Source organism: Phocoena phocoena, chromosome 9, assembly GCF_963924675.1.
Source record: "Phocoena phocoena chromosome 9, mPhoPho1.1, whole genome shotgun sequence".
Taxonomy (NCBI): Eukaryota; Metazoa; Chordata; class Mammalia; order Artiodactyla; family Phocoenidae; genus Phocoena; species Phocoena phocoena.
The window spans coordinates 22,187,403-22,207,695 of NC_089227.1; the positions used below are offsets into that span (position 1 = coordinate 22,187,403).

Sequence of the window (20,293 nt, forward strand, 5' to 3'; positions counted from 1 at the left end):
GAGCAGAAAAAAAAATGAAAACAATGGAGGGCAGTCTCAGAGACCTCTGGGACAACATGAAGTGCACAAACATTTGAGTTATTCACGTCCTAGAAGAAGAAAATAGACAAGCAAAATTTAAGAGAATTCAGCACCACCAAACCAGCTTTACAAAAATTGCTAAAGGAACTTCTCTAGGCAGGAAACACAAGAGAAGGAAAAGACTTACAAAAACAAACACAAAACAACTAAGAAAATGTTAATAGGAACATACATATCAATAATCACCTTAAATGTGAATGGATTAAATGCTCCAACCAAAAACACAAACTGGCTGAATGAATACGAAAACAAGACAAGAGACTAACTTTAGACCTAGGGAAACATACAGACTGAAAGGGAGGGGATTGAAAAAGATATTCCATGCAAATGGAAATCAAAAGAAAGCTGGAGTAGCAATTCTCATATCAGACAAAATAGATTTTAAAATAAAGACTATTACAAGAGACAAAGAAGGACACTACATAATGATCAAGGGATCGATCCAAGAAGAAGATATAACAACTGTAAATATTTATGTATATAAATATATACATAAATATTTATGTATTTATGTACAGGAGCACCTCACTACATAAGGCAAATGCTAACACCCATAAAAAGGGAAATCAACAGTAACACAATCATAGTAGGGGACTTTAAACCTCACTTTCACCAATGGACAGATCAACCAAACTGAAAATAAATAAGGAAACACAAGCTTTAAATGATACACTAAACAAGATGGACTTAATTGATATTTATAGGACATTCCATTCAAAAACAACAGAATACACGTTCTTCTCAAGTGCACATGGAACATTCTCCAGGAGAGATCACATCTTGGGGTCACAAATCAAGCATTGGTAAAGTTAAGAAAATTGAAATCACATCAAGTATCTTTTCTGACCACTATGCTATGAGACCAGTATCAATTACAGGAAAAAACTGTAAAAAATACAAACACATGGAGGCTAAACAATGCACTACTAAACAACTAACAGATCACTGAAGAAATCAAAGAGCAAATCTAAAAATACCTAGAAACAAATGACAATGAAAACACAATGACCCAAAACCAATGGGATGCAGCAAAAGCAGTTCTAAGAGGGAAGTTTATAACAGTACAATCCTACCTCAAGAAACAAGAAAAATCTCAAATCAACAGCCTAACCTTACACCTAAAGCAATTAAAGAAAGAAGAAGAACAACAGCAACAACAACAAAAAAAGCCCAAAGTTAGCAGAAGGAAAGTAATCATAAAGATCAGATCAAAAATAAATGAAAAAGAAGTGAAGGAAACAATAGCAAACATCAATAAAACTAAAAGCTGGTTCTTTGAGAAGGTAAAAAAAAAAAGATAAACCATTAGCCAGACTTACCAGGAAATAAGGGAGAAGACTCACATCAACAGAATAAGAAATGAAAAATGAGAAGTAACAAGTGAGACTGCAGAAATACAAAGGATCATAAGAGACTACTACAAGCAACTATATGCCAATAAAATGGACTACCAGGAAGAAATGGAAAAATTCTTAGAAAAGTACAACCTTCCAAGACTGAACGAGGATGAAACAGAAAATATGAACTGAGCGATCACAAACACTGAAATTGAAACTGTGATTACAATCTTCCAACAAACAAAAGCCCAGGGCCAGACAGCTTCACAGGTGAAGTCTATCAAACATTTAGAGAAGAGCTAACACCTATCCTTCTAAAACTCTTCCCAAATATAGCAGAGAGAGGAACACTCCCAAACTCATTCTATGAGGGCACAATCACCCTGATACCAAAACCAGACAAAGATGTCTCAAAAAAGAAAATTACAGGCCAATATCACTGATGAAAATAGATGCAAAAATCCTCAACAAAATACTAGCAAACAGAAATCAACAGCACATTAAAATGATCATACACCATGATCAACTGGGGTTTATCCCAGGAATGCAAGAATTCTTCAATATATGCAAATCAATCAATGTGAAACACCATATTAACAAACTGAAAGATAAAAATTGTATGATAATCTCAATAGATGGACAAAAAGCTTTTGACAAAATTCAACACCCATTAATGATAAAAACTCTCCAGAAAGCGGGCAGAGAGAAGCTATCTCAATATAATAAAAGCCATATACAACAAATACACAGCCAACGTCATCCGCAATGGTGAAAAACTGAAACCATTTGCTCTAAGATCAGGAACAAGACAAGGGTGCTCACTCTCACCACTATTATTATTCAACATAGTTTTGGAAGTTTTAGACATGGCAATCAGAAAAGAAAAAGAAATAAAAGGAATCAAAATTGTAAATTAAGAAGTAAAACTGTCACTGTAGATGATATAATACTACATAGAAAATCCTAAAGATGCCACCAGAAAACTACTAGAGTTAATCAATGAATTTGGTAAAGTAGCAAGATACAAAATTAATGCACAGAAATCACTTGCATTCTTATACAATAACAACAAAAACTCAGAAAGAGAAATTAAGGAAACACTCCCATTTACCACTGCAAGAAAAAGAATAAAATACCCAGGAATAAACCTACCCAAGGAGACAAAAGACCTGTATGCAGAAAACTATAATACACTGATGAAAGAAATCAAAGATGATACAAACAGATAGAGAGATATACTATGTTCCTGGATTGAAAGAAGCAACATTGTGAAAATGACTATACTACCCAAAGCAATCTACAGATTCAATGCAATCCCTATCAACCTACCAATGGCATTTTTCACAGAACTAGAACAAAATATTTCACAATTTGTATAGAAACACAGAAGACCCCCGAATAGCCAAAGCACTCCTAAGAAAGAAAAACGGAGCTGGAAGAATCAGGCTTCCTATCTTCAGACTATACTACAAAGTTACAGTGATCAAAACAGTATGGTACCGGCACAAAAACAGAAATATAGAGCAATGGAACAGGATAGAAAGCCCAAAGATAAACTCACGCACATATGGTCACCTTCTCTTTGATAAAGGAGGCAAGAATATACAATGGAGCAAAGACAGCCTCTTCAATAATTGGTGATGGGAAAACTGGACAGCTACATGTAAAAGAATGAAATTAGAACACTTCCTAACACCATACGCAAACATAAACTAAAAATGGAATAAAGACCTAAATGTAAGGCCAGACACTATAAAACTCTTCAAGGAAAACATAGGCAGAACACTCTATGACATAAATCACAGCAAGATCCTTTTTGACCACCTCCTAGATTAATGGAAATAAAATCAAAAATAAACAAATGGGACATAATGAAACTTAAAAGCTTTTGCACAGCAAAGGAACCCATAAATAAGACAAAAAGACAACCCTCAGAATGGGAGAAAATGTTTGCAAACGAAGCAACTGACAAAGGATTAATCTCCAAAATATACAAGCAACTCATGCAACTCAATATTAAAAAAACAAAGAACACAATCCAAAAATGGGCAGAAGACCTAAATAGACATTTCTCCAAAGAAGACATACAGATTGCCAACAAACACATAAAAAGATGCTCAACATCACTAATCATTAGAGAAATGCAAATCAAAACCACAGTGAGGTATCACCTCACACCAGTCAGAATGGCCATCATCAAAAAATCTACTAACAGTAAATGTTGGGGAGGGTGCGGAGAAAAGGGAACCCTCCTGCACTATTGCTGGGAATATAAACTGATACAGCCACTATGCAGAACAGTATGGAAGTTCCTTAAAAAACTAAAAATAGAACTACCATATGACCCAGCAATCCCACTACTGGGCATATACCCTGAGAAAATCATAATTCAAAAAGAGACATGTACCACAGTGTTCACTGCAGCACTATTTACAGTAGCCAGGACATGGAAGCAACCTAAGTGTCCATCGACAGAAGAATGGATAAAGAAGATGTGGCACATATATACAATGGAATATTACTCAGCCATAAAAAGAAACGAAATTGAGTCATTTGCAGTTAGGCGGATGGACCTAGAGTCTGTCACACAGAGTGAAGTAAGTTAGAAGGAGAAAAACAAATACTGTATGCTAACACATATATATGTAATCTAAAAAAAAAAATGGTTCTGACGTACCTAGGGGCAGGACAGGAATAAAGAAGCAGACATAGAGAATTGACTTGAGGACACGGGGTGCGGGAAGCGTAAGCTGGGACAAAGCGAAAGAGTAGCACCTACATATATACACTACCAAATGTAAAATAGTTAGCTAGTGGGAAGCAGCTGCATCTCACAGGGAGATTAGCTCTGTGCTATGTGACCACCTAGAGGGGTGGGATAGGGAGGGTGGGAGGGAGATGCAAGAGGAAGCGGATATGGGGATATATGTATATGTACAGCTGATTCACTTTGTTATACAGCAGACACTAACACAGCATTGTAAAGCAATTATACTCCAATAAAGATGTTAAAAAAAAAGAGACATGTACCACAATGTTCATTGCAGCACTATTTACAATAGTCAGGACATGGAAACATCCTAAATGTCCATCGACAGATGAATGGATAAAGAAAACGTGGCACATATACAGAATGGCATATTACTCAACCCTAAAAAGGAACGAAATTCAGTTATTTGTAATGAAGTGGATGAACATAGAGTCTGTCATACAGAGTGAAGTAAGTCAGAAAGAGAAAAACAAATACTGTATGTTAACGCATATATATGGAATCTAAAAAAATGGTACTGATGAACCTAGTGGCAGGGCAGGAATAAAGATGCAGATGTAGAGAATGGATTTGAGGACACAGGGCAGGAAGGGGAAGCTGGGATGAAGTGATAGAGTAGCACTGACATACGTTCACTACCAAATGTAAAATGGATGGCTACTGCATAGCACAGGGAGATCAACAGCTCGATGCCTTTTGACGTCCTAGAGGGGTAGGATAGGGAGGGTGGGAGGGAGGCTCAAGAGGGATGGAATATGGGGATATATGTATACATATAACTGATTCACTGTGTTGTACAGCAGAAACTAACATTGTAAAGTGATTATACTGCAATAAAGATGTAAAAGAAAATATTAATGCATACCTGATTAGATGACCCTTTCCATCCCTATTCTGTATTACATCTTACTGATATCTGTGTTCATTAACAGTTATCAACACCCTTCACTTGACCAGGCAATATTCCATTCCTTTCTTCTTTTATATTAATGATATATTATACTACACTGGATTTCCATGTAGGTAATATATCGTCTTTATGTACAGGTACACTTCTCTGCCCATTTTACTTCTGTCAGACAAACTGAATTCTTATCAACTGTCTGCACAGACCCAACGGGCTTTCCTTTGGAAGCTTATATAGCTTGACTTCTAAACCACATTTAGGTCATAAAATAAGCTGCATTATTGCCCTGTAGTTTTCTACAGTTCCATATTAATCAGGTTGGTGTTTCATATTATAAAGTCTATATCTATGAAACTACTCTATTGAGAATATTTGTTTTGTTTATTTGTTTTATATGCATACTTTTGGATCATTGTAGCCTTCCAAGCTTCAGTATCTCTTCCTCAAAAAACCTAAGTTTAAAAGTTTAAAATACTTTTACAATTATAATTTCACTCCACTTTAGCTGTGCCCAGGTACAGTTAAACTGATATATATTGAGATAGTTCCATACCAGGTGATAATAGATACTGCCCCGAGCCATCTCAGTCCTTCTCTTGATCTCTCCACAATTCAGTCACCACAAAGTAACATCCTGTACTGCAGGAGGCCTTGGCTGTGCACTTGTGTCAGTCATTAAACAATGTGAATATTCCTGAGACAGACTGTCAAGTGACTCTCTATTAAAGCACACCTGTGTAAGCCCAGGAAGTAGGATTTCTCTTTTAAGGAACTATGGTATCCTTTTGGAAACAGTATTATTGCATTACAATCTCTGCCTCCAGCCATGTTACTCTTGAAATTTCAGAGAGCTTAGTTGAAAATCTTTGTCAGAGAACTTAGTTGAAAATCTTCAACACAGGAGATTTTAAAATGCCAACCACGTGATGCTTCCTGTCAAAGACCTGTAACTGGGAAACTGTAATGATGACACAGTTTGGCCTCAAGAGTGATTAAATTCTAGTACCCTATCCATCTTTATCAGATTGCTCTTGAAAGTACAATTCAATTATACATGTACAACATGTATAATTACAAATAAATTTCAGGGGCTGTTTTAATAACATTCAAATGTGGTCAGAAACAAGTGGTTTTAAAATAGTAAGAAAAAGGCTATTTTAACATTCATGTTGAAATTTCTCAAGCATAAGTGATTTGTTTCTTGGTTTACATTACTGATCTATGAACTGATGAATCACCTTTGCAGAAGAACAACATAAATATAAATGTACATTGTGAAGGTCATTTTCAATTTTGGGGAAGTTCCCCTCTAATGCATGCACATTATTCTGAAGACCTTACAAAATTAACAACATGAATCACTCTCTTAACCAAATGGAAAGAGCTACAATGATTTTAGCAGAGTTTACTTTTATCAGAGCAGATTTTTTAGGCTGTGCTTTCAAACTACATTTCAATTCTTTGCACCGTGCTTGAGTGAATATCAGTAACCATGGTTTATGCACAGAAAAGAAAAAAAATTCCTGCTGTGGTATCACTGATAGTTTGAATAAAGCTAGAGAATTCTCAAGGTCAAGAAGAAAAAAAATTGGAAAATGTACAGTATAAACATTGAAGCAATGGAAGAAATTGTAAAGGGAAGGCAGAAATATGTGATAATATAAAATTGCAAAAACTTTGGTACAACAAAAAAAACTTAATGTAAGAAAAAGAGTAAAAAATATAGAAAATAGATAAAAGAAAACCCAAAATATATACTTAGGTAACTGTATTATCTTAAGGATACTACTACATCCTTAATGGACAAAAGATGAGTAAATCTATTTGACAAATTTCAAAACCCAGAATTATATAATATATATTTCAAATGAAAATTGCACAAAATGCTAATTTAAAATAAGGTAACATTTTTTCAGTTATTAAGTTACAAACAAAGAAAATAATTAACTGAAATCTACTGAGGATTTTGGTAACTAGGAACATTATTCTCTATTTATTTTCCCTAGTACTTAAAACCTTTATTAGACAAATACCCAAAATCCACTTAGTTCACTGAGTCTTCAAATTTACAAAGATTTCAAGTGATGTTTGTATCTTGAAAGATGTGTGAAATTCATTGTGAATTCTATAGAAGTGCAAAAACAAATTGGAGCATATGAGTCTCTGCTGCATTGGCCCTGCCGGGGGCCAAGTAGCAAGTTTAATATTGTGAGCATGCTACTATACATGTCCAGGGTTTCACTTCAGATGAAGATAAAGAAAATCACAAAGAGGAGCTACAGTGTAAGTCAACAGTACAGAAAGAGATGCACCCAGATTTAAATGAAGTAATCTGAGGAGCTGGTTCAAGTTTGAGATCAAGATTATCTGTCTTTCTTGATACAATTAAAGGGATGACTTGAATCTGTAAACCTTGACCTATGTTTACCTTGGGTACCTATTACATCACCTCTCAAAAAAGCACAACACTGAAAATCTGCTGGGCAGAAGTGCTCTCTGTTCTCCAAACTGAACACAATATCCACAGAGAAAACTATGTCGGACAATGCTCATTCTCAAAGCATATTCTAATCTCTGGCTAAGGAAGGAATACAGGACTCAGTCCTGCCTACTTGCCATAGGAGTGACTGAATTCTTAATCGTTGTGTGGTGTCTGCCTACTAGTCAGACATCCTGGATATGCTCACTTCAGCATCAATACCATGCTGAGCTATATGCAAGAGAGTGAAGCTAGTGACCAGGAACATCCTTCTACCTATTTTTAGGACAAGTGATGACTGAGCTGCAATGACCAGGAAACTTCCCTTGTGATAGTGTCTACCAGTAGGTTTGACACGTGCTAAATATTCTCCAATGTTAGTCATTTTACAATAGAAAAAAAGACCCTTCCGGATTCATAATGATTAATTATTCCCCTTGGCAAACTACTGCTGTAGTACCGGAATGCTTCATTTTAGTAAGGATAAGACTGTGGTTCTGACCAGCCAGATCAACAGTAGAGATTCTGACCTAAGTTCAAAGAACTTTTAAAATAAGGGTCTTTAAGCTGGGGACTATAAACCAAGAGGGTCTCTTTGGATGAGCTTCAGGGGCCCCATGCAGTTATAGGCAAAATGTCACATGTGCATTTCCTGGAGAAAGGTCCTATCACTTTAATCAGATTCTCACAAGTGTTTGGGACCCCCAAAATATATTGTATACCATGTTACAATCTGTAATAGATTTTTGCTTCCTTGAGATCAAAGAGCCTGGAGTTCTCCTGCAAACCAAATTAAGTGAAAGGAGAGCCCTGGAGTTGCTCCTTGAGAGATAGGACTTCTCCATCAACCCATGGAGGTACATCCACTTCTTGGTAAGGGACAGTACATCCTTTACTTTTCAGAAGCATTCAAAGTCAAGCAAAAGACACTAATTTAACAACCACAAAAGTGTGTATGGGCTATCAAAAGTCTATTTGTACTACTTATTATTTTCTTTAGGTTTATAGACTTCAACTTATCCATGATTCCATGCAGTATACTAAATTTTCTCAAAAGTAAGTACAGAGAAGTGCAGTAATATCTTATGGTTATGTTTTAGCATAAATTATCGAGTATCTTTTCAAGAGAAATATTATGTTTACCTCATTATTTTGTTTAAAGAATTACTCAATTTTTAATGCACAATTCTTAAAAATCAGTGTTGTCATTACAAATTGTTCAGCATTTCTAATTTTAGCTATTTAGAAACTGTGTTTTAAAACAATCTTTTTTTATTGCTTTATTGTAAAGATGGTTTATTACCATCTTTAAACTGTTAAGTTATATAACAATACCAAGTTAGAATTCTATTGCTTGATTTTTCAACTTTATACAATATCCTTTGACTCCACACTATTACAGATGAGGTATTCAGTGAATACTGTACCTGTGGTATTCTACATATGGTAGTGGCATGTTTATTTTTGTAAGAAAGTGCCAAAATACTGTCTCCCTTACTCTCCCAATTTTTATTTGTATATTTCTAAATTGTCAAGGCATATACAGTTTATGCTCTGATTTGTCATCTGATCCACATATTTGGCTTAGTCTTATTTCTGTTAATCATATATAGTACTTATCACTAGTCATTTTGCTAAAATTTTCTCTATTATCCCTTGATTGCCTGAAGCTCAGCCTCTGGTAGGTGAACAGTATTTCTAGAGTTGTGCCATATTTAATATTTTTTGTATACTTAATAAAAATCTTGGGTGGACATGAAATCCTTGATTTATACTTTCTTTCCTTAAGTATCCCAGAAGTTTTGGTCCACTGACTTCTAGTGTTCAGTGTCACAGAGGAGAAATCTAAGGACAGTCTGACTTTTTCCCTCTTGTAAGTATTGTGATCATTCTACATGGCTATTTAAAAACTTTATCATTAAAGGCTAATAAATTTACTATGATATGCCTTGAGGTATATCCTCAGAAGATATCTTGTGAGGTACATATCAGAAGAATATGTCTCAGTGTTAACTGATTTGGGTCAATTTTCACTGGTACATGATATGTCCTTTCAACAAATAGGATCAGGTATTCTCTCCTTTTCACAACTTTTTTCCTCAAGTTATGTTTTCAAATATTTATCCTGTTCCATTGTTTTTGGTGTTCTCCTTGAGGGACTGCAATTATGCATATATAGGGTCTTCTCTGCCTGGTTTATATACCTATCATTTTCTCCTTAGTCCTTTTCAACCTTCCATTTTTATTTTACTTTTTTGCATCTCCTCACTTATATCCTCAGTACCCTTGCTGTGTTTTCTCCAATGTCTATTCTCGTGACTGCTCTTTTCAATTCTTTTATATTTCTGTGATGACTTTGATTTGTTCTTCTATTTTACTAAAATCTGCCAATTGACACTCCATTTCCTCCCACTGCCTTGTTTTCTCTTTCTTGAGTTCTTGTATTTATTATTCATGGTCTTTGTTCACAGAAGAACTTTCTTTTTTAAAAAAATTAAAGACAATTTTTAGAGAATTTTTAGCTTTACAATAATATCGAAAGGAAGGTACAGGAATTTCCATATACCCAAAGCTCCCACACATGCATAGGCTCAGGCTCTTCCATTATCAACATCACTTACCAGACTCATACATTTTTTAGCAGGGATGAATCTACACTGACACATCATAATCACACAAAGTTCATAGTTCACCTCAGAGTTCACTCTTAGTGTTGTACTTTACATATGTTTGGACAAAGGTACAATGACATGTATCTATCATTATAATATTTTACGGAATATTTTCATTGCCTTAAAAATCCTCTTGGACTTCTCTGGTGGCACAGTGGTTGAGAGTCCACCTGCCAATGCAGGGGACACGGGTTCGTGCCCCGGTCCGGGAAGATCCCACATGCCACGGAGTGGCTGGGCCCGTAAGCCATGGCCTCTGAGCCTGTGCATCCGGAGCCTGTGCTCCGCAACAGGAGAGGCCACGACAGTGAGAGGCCCGTGTACCGCAAAAAAAAAAAAAAAAAAAAAAAAGCCTCTGCGCTCTGCTTATTCATCCCTCCCTCCATCCTAAGCCCTGGCAACCACTGATCTTCTTATAGCCTGCAAAGTTTTGCTTTTTCCAGAATGTCATGGAGTTGCAATCATACAGTATGCAGTCTTTTCAGATTGGCTTCACTTAATTATATGCATTTAAGCATTTAAGGTTCCTCCATGTATTTTCATGCTTTTATAGCTCATTTTTTAGCAATGAATAATATTTCATTCTCTAGCTTTACCATACTTTATTTAGCCATTCACCTACTGAAGGACATCTTGGTTGTTTCCAAGTTTGGGGAATTATGAATAAACCTTCTATAAACATCCATGTGCAAGTTTTATTGCAAACATGTTTTCAACTCCTTTGGCTAAATATGAAGGAGTGGGATTGCTGGATCCAACTGTAAAAGTATGTTTAGTTTTGTGAGAAAAACCAAAAACTGTCTTCCAATGAGGCTGAACCATTTTTCATTCCCAGAGCAGTGGATGAGAGTTGCTGTTTTTCCACATCCCCACCAGCATTTGGTGGTAGTGTTCCAGAATTTGACTATTCTAATGGGTATGCAGTGATATCTCATTGTTATTTTAATTTGTATTTCCTGATGACATATGATGTGGAGCATCTTTTCATATGCTTATTTGCCATCTGTATATCTACTTCTGTTAGATTCTGTTAAGGTCTTTGGCCCATTTTTAAACTGGGTTGTTTATTTTCTTACTGTTTTGAGGGTTCTTTGTATATTTTGGGTAAGAATCCTTTACAGATGTATCTTCTTCATATATTTTCTCCCAGCCTGAGGCTTGTCTTCTAATTCTCTTGATATTGTATTTCACAGAGGATTTTTAAATTTTAATAAAGTCTGAATTATCCATTATTTATTTCCTAGATTGTGCTTTGGTGTTGTATCTAAAAAGGCATCGGGCTTCCCTGGTGGCGCAGTGGTTGGGAGTCTGCCTGCTGATGCAGGGGACGTGGGTTCATGCCCCGGTCCGGGAAGATCCCACAGGCCGCAGAGTGGCTGGGCCCGTGAGCCATGGCCGTTGAGCCTGTGCGTCCGGAGACTGTGCTCCGCAACGGGAGAGGCCACAACAATGAGAGGCCCGCGTACCGCAAGAAAAAAAAAAATTTTAAAAAAATTAAAAATAAAAAGGCATCATCATACCCAAGGTAATTTAGGTTTTCTCCTGTCTTATCTTCTAGGAGTTTTATAGTTTTGTATTTAAATTTAGGTCAGTGATCCATTTTGAGTTAATACTTGTGAAGAGTGTAAGCTCTACACCCAGATTCATTTTTTTGCATACAGATGTCCAGTTGTTCTATCACCATCTGTTGAAGAGATATCTCTCCTACATTGTACTGCCTTTGCTTTATGTCAAAGATCAGTTGAAAATATTTATGGAGGTCTATTTCTGGGCTCTCTATTCTGTTCCATTTATCTATTTGCCTATTTTTTTTTTTTTTGCCAATCCCACACTGTCTTGATTACTATAGCTTTATAGTAGATTTTGAAGTTGGGTAATATCAGGCCCTCAACTTTGCTATTCTCCTTCAACACTGTGTTAGAAACCACCATATCAAAATTTTAAATGCGTAATAAAATGTCAGGTCACAACTTTCATATATGTTCTCCATTATTATACTTTATAATAAGTGCTCTTCATCTGTTGACAAATTTGTTGCTCTCTTTTATATTTTTTCCTAGTAATATTTTTGTCTTTTTTTTTTTGCTTTTTCCCACACATAAACATTTATTAAACATTTTGAGTATTATAAACAATTTGCTTCTTTTACGTAGTAATTTTTGGCATTCTTCTGTCAGTACTTCATTCTTTCTAACTGCTGCAGATGTTACATTTTATAGACATATTGGTTAGTTATTTCTTATTAATCAACATTTGGGCTGTTTTCAAGTTTGAAAAAAAAAGTTGCAACAAATACTCTTAGGTCCATTTCTTTGCTCAGGATTAATTTCTAGAAGTGGAAGTTCTGGGTCCAAACCCAGAATATTTTGAATTTTAATTGATATTGCTAACTTACACTCTAAAAAGTGGTACCAATTTATAAGGCAGAAAATGCTATTTTTTTGGGGGGGGATACTTAATCTAAATCTTTGCTAATGTGATGGGTAAAATGTTTTAATTTTCATTTTTTAATTTTGTGAAGTTTAGTTTCTAACTTACTAATTTTGGTTTCTAGCATATTCATTCTCAATTTATTACCTCTTTGAATTTTAGCCATCATGCTTGATATTAGATTATTCTTTTTTGTAAAGAGCAGCCAATTCTTTTTTTGTCATTGTAACATCCCATGGGATCTCACTGAAGATCAGAAACAAAGTTTTTTAAGGTCTCAGACCACCTCCTTTAACCACCAAAAAGGTAGTCTCATACCTGCCTCTTTACTATCCCTGTGGAATATCCTGGAGTTTTCAACTTATTCACTCCCAGTCTAAGTGAACAAAATTTTTTCCAGAAGTGTGATATAAGGTAATTCACAGTCCCTCTTTTGACCTAACTTTAATAACTGAATGCTAGCTCTTCCATTTATAATCCATTTCTGACCTGTGGATCCAACTGCCTAGCTCCTAACTAGCTCTACAGGCTTTGGTTTCAACTCCTGCTACTAGGGGACTCTCCCACTTTGGGCTGTCTTGGTAGATATTCTATCCTAGGCAGGTGCTGGTAACCTATTCTTGACCCTTGATGGGCATTCAGGCAGTTACAGCAAGAAATGCTTCACAAATGGTATCTGACAGAGTCTAGTTAAGATTGATGCGGAATAAGAGTACTTTGTTTAGAAATAATTATACACAGATCTAAAGTCAACAAAAGTCTCTGCAAGAAAAAATAGATAATTTTTTTGGGGGGGGAAGAAGGAGGCTTGAAATAGATCAGAAAATGTTTTCACATTAATTGTTCTTTTCATATACTTCAAATTTGTGCTTAATGCCTTTCTCCTCCTGGACATCAGAAGGAACCCCTGGATATTCTGGGAGGAATTTATATTTTTCCAAATCAATTTCTGGAAAAATTGTGTCACCTTCAAATTCCTGCATGATCCTTGTCACAAATAGACTAAGACGGCCTGGCTTGCTCCTGGCTTCCTTGTAAACAGAACTGCCTCCCACTATCCAAACCATGTCCACTTTATTTGTTAATTCTGGTTGCTCAGTGAGTTTTAAGGCATCATCCAGACTTTTGTCAAGAAAATGCACTCCCTGTGGAGGTTCCTTGAGTTCTCTACTGAGAACTATATTAATTCTGTTCTTTAAAGGTCGATTCTTCTCTGGAAAGGAGAACCAGGTCTTCCTACCCATAATCACCAAATTCTGTTTACCTTCTACTGAAGAGGTTGTGGTCATTCTTTGGAAATACCTGTATTCATTCCTGAGCGGGGGCCAGGGCAGGTCCCCATTCTTGCCGATGCCCATGTTCTGGGACACAGTGATGATGCAGTTTAGCGAACGAACCATGACAGCAGCAGAAAACACTTCCGAGCTAGCACATCACACCGACACGGGGATTACCCGCCAGCTTGGTGTGAAATTTTTTTCCCCTAGTAATATTTGTGTACCTATCGTCTGCCAGTTCCTTTTTTATTATTTAGCTATTGAAAGGATTAAATTTTCCTAGATAAGGCTTTGTGTGCCTAATTTCCTATTAAGTGTGTGTATGATGGGGGGAGGTAGAGATGTGTTTGTGTTTGTGTGTGTGTGTGTAAATGTCCAGAACTGCTTTCCAGGCATTACAACTCAGTATCTTTATTCATTTACCTTAAATTCTGATCCAAGCCTGAATCCCTGGGATGGCCATTTACCTAAGGTATTTTGTACATTAAGGGAGCTCTTGCATAGCGTCATCCTTGGGAAATCAAAACCTACTGAACCAGTATTAACTCAAACCTATTATAAATACTATTTACCAGACATATCCAGTGAACTTGACAATTTGCCTGCATCTGACAACACAGAACTCTAGTGGAAAGATCCTTAAGTCTAGGGTTACATGAAAGTAAATTTGGGTACACAGCACTTACATTGTAAGCACTGAGCCAAGAAATGCCTAAAATAATATAGAGCAAGAGACGAGACATTAATAAATGTCAGTTTCCTTCATTCTGTACATTGACATTGGTAGAAATAATGAAACATGAATGTTAAAAAAAAAAAAGCCTGTAACTTTTAAGCGAGATGTGAGATCTCTTGAACTGAGTATTTGTTGGACAAGATAATGGAAGAATACAAGTGAAGAAGTATTTAATTCCTACATTGGCCTTCAGAAGCTGGTATAAGCAGCCCATCATCAACAAAAAGAAAAGGAGGTGAGCATATTCCTGTTTATGGAAATACCCCTACCTTGGAAAGGCGATGAGTCATTAAAATCATCACTCCTGGCTAAGGATACTGTGGTGGCCAGAAGAGGCTAGTTCATGAGGACCAGGATGGGGAACTCCCTTATATGATGGTACAATTAAACCTGGACTGGTTAAGGCCCAAAACTGAATTTCTAGCAGGTTATAGTTCTAATGGATTACACTGTTCAGCTGAATTTTCAACAGCTAGAACTGATGTGAACTTCCAAGGGCTGCCTTAACTTCTTCCCCAATATACAGGCAAGGTGCTGGGAACCCTGAATTATCTTGTTGCAGAAAAGAGAACTCGATAACTTCTTACTTCCAAACACTTGCTATCCTGGTGCTGGGGACCATAGTTCTGCTCCTCAGGTCCAGCCCCTCTTGCTTCTATTACCTAATTAGTGAAGCCACCCTTTCTGGATCTGTCCTCTGCCTTTCTGATACATTCCTACTGCAATAGAGACTGATTCCCAGTGGGAAATCCACACAGAGGGCATACCTAACTAAGAGGTTCTTCCCTCTCCTAATCTCACATGGCTTACTCATCTCATAATGACATATTTAAGGAAGTTACAAGGCAATCTGATTGATACATTAATGAGCCAGAAATTTTAATTCTTCCAACTTCAAAAGTTACATCAGCAGAAAGCAAAGGCCGTGGGCCTTGTTTTCTGTTCTATGCAAGAAAACCCCTCCTGTGTTAAGATGCAGTATTATGCTCTCAGCACTACTAGAGCCTCCATAAAAGAAATGTCCATTGAAACGAAGTATATCTATTACAAAATTGTAGATAAAGACGTGATTTATTCTGTGCCCTAATATCCCTTATAAAAGAAAATAGATTTTCTCTCTCAGTCAATACAAGGACAGTTTTCTTCCATAGATTTACCTACGTGCTTTTTTTCTATCACACATTTAAAAGGATAGAGCCCAAGATAGTTCTTTTTGGTCTAAGTTACCAGGGAATCTAGAGTCATATTCAGTGCTCATCTACTTGTGGTAATTAAGTCAACTCAGGTAACAAGTATCACGTACTATTTTGCTAATCTTGGGTTTCTTGTTTGTTTTACTTTCCCTTCAATTTCAAAACACTAGTCTCTTTACTAAGGATCTTGAAGAAACACTTTGAATATTATGATATGATAGGACACTAACAAATCTATTGTACTCCACAGACACTTTTAGTTCTGGCATCTTGCGTCTAAGAACTCTTAAGAAGGAGGGAGGAGGCATTTTTACTTTCTTATTCTTGATTTTTGCCAGCCTGATATTCCATCCCTAAAAAATAGCACTGGCCTTCCAACTGCCTAATTATTCTTCTTTTTAATTGTGAAGTTAATGTGTACTGTTAAAATCTGATTAAAGTGAAAAAGTCCACTTCCCCTCATTTCCCCAACCCTGCTCTCTGTGGCTAATGACTGTTAGTAATTCCTTACATATCATCACAGAAATTACCTCCAAATTACCTTTTAATTGTTTTTTATTTTCAATAGGTCACTTCAAGACTATTTTCAACATAGCCAGACTTATAAAATCAAACAAATAATTGAGGATCACTAAACTGTCAGTCAGCATTGATAGAAAAAAAGAACTAAATCAGCAATACAAGGCTCATCAATCTATCAATCTATGTATCTGTATAAAAGCTTCCAGTGTTCGATTAGCTTTATATAGAGATTTCAATGTGAATGATATAATATATAAACTATTAAATTATAGAATTTTAGATCTGACAGTAACTTTAGAACTAAATTGGCATTATTTCCTTGTTTTGTAGATAAGGTAACTAAAGCTATGAGGACTAAATGAACTAGTTCAACAGGATGGACCCAAACCCCTTGACTCCCAACTCTACATGAGACAATGTGGAACTCTGTGAACTAGGATTTTTGCAACTAACTGTAGATGCACAACAAATCAAGGGAAACAATAAAACAGCCACTGTGTACCTCACTGGTAAGAAAATGCACAATAAATCAGTCCTAACTGTGTCAATGATGTTTGATAACCTATATTACTCTATGAATAACAAAATAGAATATAGTTGCTCCCAAGATGTTTACAAGTCAGGTGGGGAGGTAAGACATATAAGACATAAATATGTAAAGGAAAAAAACCAATACAAACAAAAATTAGTTCAAAATGACTCACAGATCATGCGTGCTACAGGAATGAGAGGCGGACACCTCATGTGCATAGTGACTGTGTCGTGAAGGATGTGCAACTTCAGCCAGGCTTACAGGATGAGTAAAAGAAAGAGGTTTCAAAAATAGCCATAATAAACAAAGGTGCAGAAATTTTTAAATGTTTTGGTTTGCTCGGAAAATGATGAGAAGTTGAGTTTGGCTGGAACACTGGATTTGTACGTGTGAAAACTGAGAGGAGTAAGATGACAGGTATGCGTTGGTGGGTGGAAGACTCTAAAGGGAATATCTGAGAGCTTGGACTTTACTATGCAGTTAGCAGGGAGCCACCAAAATTTATTGAGGAGAGGGTAATATAAAAGTGATATTTTTCCCAGGTGACTCAGGGTAAGAGTATGCTAGAGAACTGAGGCTGAGGTAAGGGTTGATGTTAGGGCAGCCAGCGAGGAGATGATTCCCAATGGGAGACCTTGGGTACATACAGAAAACATCCCTCTTCTGATAAAAGTTGCCTCTGAATCTTTAATTTCTCTACATGAGATAGAAGATCTCAAATGAGTAGATGATCTACAGGATGACTCTCAACAATGTCCACATCCATTTTTTACTTACATATTGTTATGGACTGAATTATGTTACAAGGTGAATCCACATGTAGAAGTCTTAAATTCCAGTACCTCAGAAAGTGATCTTATTTGGAAATAGGGTCATTACACATGTAATTAGTTAAGATTAGGTTATACTGAGTAGGATGTGCCCTAATCCAATATGACTGGTATCCTTATTAAAAGAGGAAATGTAGACACCAATGACACATACACAGGGAAAATGCCATGTGAAGATGAAGACAGAGATCAAGGTGATGCTACTGTAAGCTAATAATGCCAAAGATTGCCATCAAATCATCAGAAGGTAGATAAGAGGCATGGTGGAGATTCTCACTCACAGCCCTCAGAAGGAACCAACTCTACCAACACGTTGATCTTAGACTTTCAGCCTCTAGAACTGTGAGACAATAAATTTATGTTGTTCTTAAACCACTAAGTTTGTGGTACTTTGTGGTACCTTGTTACAGCAGTCCTAGAAAATTCATACATGTATCCACATTAGAAGAAAAGAGTCCAGATCTTGGAGCCTGGATTTTGATATTCTCTTGAGGCATAAAAAAATGCTACTGGGCTTCCCTGGTGGCGCAGTGGTTGAGAGTCCGCCTGCCGATGCAGGGGACACGGGTTCGTGCCCCGGTCCAGGGAGATCCCACATGCCACGGAGAAGCTGGGCCTGTGAGCCATGGCCGCTGAGCCTGTGCGTCCGGAGCCTGTGCTCCACAACGGGAGAGGTCACAGCAGTGAGAGGCGTGCGTACCGCAAAAAAAAAAAAAATGCTACTAACTGAATTTGCTAAGTTTAAGAATTGATAAATTTCCATAATGCTTCATTCCTGGATATATTCTAAAAAACCTAAGAATTATGAAAAAGAAGGAGTCTTCTTTAAAAATAAACCTTTGAGGTTCAATCACTACTTGGTTCTAAAGATTTCACATGCCAGTAACAGCTTTTTTATATGCGGTCATAATGAGCATCTTAAATATGCCGGAGTTCAAGATTTTCATTCAATTTGGATCAGTTACTTCCCAGCCAAGGAGATTATTCTTACCCATTACTGCCCAGGTTGCATAGGAAATTGCCAAACGTGAAGAGGTGTTGAAAAATATAAGAATATTACTAAATAACTTGGCAATGATTTTCATTATTAGAGTGCTCCTGGTAAACCATTTCTACATTTTTCTCTTTTTAAAATTATTCTTACATTTAATTAGTCAAATTCAAAGGAAGAATACACAATTCCTCAGTTGGACGAGATGAACAAAAGAGTCCATCCTCCTGGAGAGAACGGTAACACTAACCACTGTGATTTTTCTGAAGGTGCCATTCTGTCCTAATTAGCAAGTAAGAACCATCATTTTATTTTCATTTCCTATGGTCTTTCCCACAAAGCACTTCCTACTTATATTTCTATTCTCATTAGGAAGTCACTTATTAATACAAGTAGTTTTACTTCTCCTCAATTGTCCTTGCAAATACTCATAACTTCTTATGAACATTTCACCTCTCAGAAAAATCAGTGTACTTTTGAGGTTTCATTTTTAGAGTACACAATCTGAGGTTCATTTTGAGAGTATACAATTTCAGATGATAACACTTTACCACGAGTTCTCTTTTTTCCCCTTCTCTATTAAGACCTGTGGTGAGAGAAATCTTCCTAAGCAGCTCTTTGATTCTGCTCTCCCCTGCTCAGTACTGCCTGCCCTATAAAGCATCAACCCTTTTCTAGGTACTCAAGGCCCTCTGCAATCCTCTAAGCAAAATCTATGCTTCTAGTTTTCTATTCAACTTATGGTTTGCTAAGCACTATACACTCCTGGGCTTTTGCTCCTCCCCTAGTTTACTACTGTTGGAGTACTTCCCATTCCTAAGGCCAAGCCCATGTCAAACCTTTCCTCATACCCTACCTGGTCTCCCTAAGCAGACATGATCTCTCCTTCTGCTTTTGTAGAGCTATTGGTTCACACAAATACACACTGGCTTGAGAACACTGTGTGTGAGTGAGTTTTCCAACACTTCCTTGAGGGCAAGTGATATTTCCTATAGAGTTATTTCTCACTGTATCCACAACTATGAAAGTAACACAAATACACTGTTATAAAAGATCTTATGTGAGCCTAGAGACTAGAACTCTTTAACTTCCTGAGTCATTGGTTCTCAGATTCCCTGTAAGTAGTCTCATTTCTTTATCTGTGGCCATGTTCCCATCAATTCTTGACCCCAATAATCTTCATTTTTCCTATGTTAAGTTGAAAGCTTCTTATTCTTTATTATTTTCTTTTAGCCCTAACGTAGCTTAAATAATGTTTTATTTTACAAAGAATCTGTTCCATAAATATATGCTCTTTGACATAATGAATAAGTGAGTGTCCTTCTATTATATAAACATCTTATAGAAAAAAAAAAAGCACACTAAAACAAACAAAACTTCATCTGACCTTGCTGTCAAATCTACTATCGTATTTAATTATTTATAATTTATCAAATTATTTGATATGTAATAAGCACTAAAAGTTTTCATTTCCCCCTACTCAATCCTGCCTTAATTACCCTAGCCTCGACCCCTCTTTTTCCATAACCCAGTGAC

At 36.5% G+C, this 20,293-nt stretch overlaps 1 protein-coding gene and 1 pseudogene across 2 annotated transcripts in view; both read right to left on the reverse strand.

Moving 5' to 3' along the window:
- Positions 1 to 20,293, reverse strand: part of MAGI2 (membrane associated guanylate kinase, WW and PDZ domain containing 2) — a 1,334,711-nt gene that overhangs the window by 1,204,215 nt on the left and 110,203 nt on the right. The gene's annotated exons all lie outside the window — the stretch shown is intronic.
- On the reverse strand, positions 13,513 to 14,076 carry LOC136128232 (dihydrofolate reductase pseudogene; annotated as a pseudogene).